At 41.0% G+C, this 2036-nt stretch overlaps 1 long non-coding RNA gene and 1 other non-coding gene across 2 annotated transcripts in view; both read left to right on the forward strand.

Annotated features, from left to right (window-relative positions):
* The window catches only part of LOC111740605, a 24571-nt gene that overhangs the window by 2907 nt on the left and 19628 nt on the right, over positions 1–2036 (forward strand). The window lies entirely within an intron of this gene.
* Positions 505–611, forward strand: LOC111740648. The gene has a single exon (XR_002780702.1). It is a non-coding gene; the product is annotated as a U6 spliceosomal RNA (small nuclear RNA).

Consider the following 2036-nt stretch of genomic DNA (forward strand, 5'->3'; position numbering starts at 1 on the left):
TAGTACAACATGGATGAACCTTAAAAACATTATGTTATATGAAAGAAGGCAGACACAAAAGACCACATATTGTATGATTCCACTTACATGAAATGTCCAGAATAGGCAAATCCACAGAGACAAAAAGTAGATTAGTGGTGACCAGGGGATAAAGGATGAATGGGAATGACTGGTGATAGATATAGTGTTTCTTTTTGGGTTGGTGAAAATATTCTGGAATTAGATAGTGGTGGTAGTTATAAAACCTCAAGAGTATACTAAAATTTGTACATTTGTATACTTTAATCTGGTGAATTTAAATGTATGTGAATTATATCTTAATTAAAAAAAAAAAAAAGCATACTCAAGCTGAAATCCAGGGTATGAAAGAGGACAGGGTATGAGAGAGCCCCTGTCAGAGAAACTGACCTCACTTAGGGTCCAGGAAGTTTCTAAAGAAGAGCAAAGGGTAAGTAACAGTAAGGCAAAGGGCCAGTGAATTTTCCAAGTAAAAAGAGCAGCTGGGTGTTCATCTCAGCAGCATATAGACTAAACTTGGAATAATACAGAGAAAGTCAACATGGCCCCTGCATAAGGAAGACACGCAAATTCATGAAGCATTTCATATTTTTTGAAGGTTACTGGAATTGTAGTCATCACTTTGTAAGGTATATAGAGGTTGAATCACTATGTTCTATACCTGAAACTAATATAATATTATATGTCAACTATACTTTAATTTTTTAAAAAAGAGCAGCCAGTGCAAAGGCCCTGTGGTTAGAGACAGGATGGCCCCAGAGAGGAAAGGAAAGATGAATACATTGCCTGGGAGTGGAGAACAGAGCAGAGGGGCACAGGATGGGGCTGGGGCAATGGACTTAGCCTGCCCTCTGCCCCCCACCAATTCTTCCATTAGAGCATGATACTTTTGGTTCGGTGACTTTTATAATGCTCTCTTATGTTATCCTTTGAAATTTTCTATATTTTGGTTAAACATTTTCAATGAAAAAATAAAAACTTCCCTCAGAGCCCCCTTAAAAATGTAAATACTCCTGAGAGGGGGACTCATTTGGACCTTTCACTGTAGAGGCCAGTAGGTTATCACCAGTGGGAAAGAACTGTGACTCTGGAGTCAGAGGTGGGGAATGGGTCCAAGTGGTTGTCAATTAACCCATTGTGTGACCTGGAGCTCAATTCACTGTCTCTTTGAGCCTCAGTTTCTTCATTTGAAAAAATGGATTAATCTATTGTCCTTGTTTTTGTTGTAAAGACTAAGTGAGATAATATTTGCAAAATGCTTTACCCAGTGCCTAGAGGTGGTAAGTATTCAACGAGAATTAGCTGGCTGTTATTATTATTACCATTTTACTTCCTCATCTTTCACTCACCCTCCTCCCACAGCTCATGCCCACAGGTCTTCTGGTTGGAATGTCTTAAGGATTCTAACAGCAACTATTTATGGAAGGCCTATTAGATACTAAAGCTTTATGTATCTTAATAACAGTCTTTATACCTACCCAAGACTGAGGGACTGTTACCCCATTTCAAAGGCAAGGAACTGAGCTCAGAGAAGTTTATGCCCAAGGCCAAGCAGCTAAGAAAAGGCCGAAGCAGAATTCAAAGTGATCTAAGGTGTTATTCCTTCAAATCGCCTCAGGCTACCTCTCAGACTCCACTCCACCTGCCTTACGCCCACACTGTCTATACCATATTTTCACAATTGTGCTTTAAAACATGATTAGTTCAGGTTACCTTTCACTCAAAATCCACTCAGAATGAAATCTAAAATCTTAGCAAGGCCTACGAGGTCCCACATTGTCTGTAAGACCCTCCCTCCCCTCCCACCAGCCCCTTCCTGTCTGACCTTGACAACCTTTCCCTCATCCTGCTCTAACCCACACAGGCCTCCTTGCTGTCCTTAATCATGCCGGGCTTGCTGTCTGTCTCAGGGCCTTCGCACTTGCTATTCTCTTTGTCATGCTCTTCTACATGCCTGTTTCCTTCAATTTCCTGCTCAGTGTCATCTTTTCAGGGGCCACCAGGCCACCCTCTCTAAA

Source organism: Pteropus vampyrus, unplaced genomic scaffold (genome assembly GCF_000151845.1).
Source record: "Pteropus vampyrus isolate Shadow unplaced genomic scaffold, Pvam_2.0 Scaffold66, whole genome shotgun sequence".
NCBI lineage: Eukaryota > Metazoa > Chordata > Mammalia > Chiroptera > Pteropodidae > Pteropus > Pteropus vampyrus.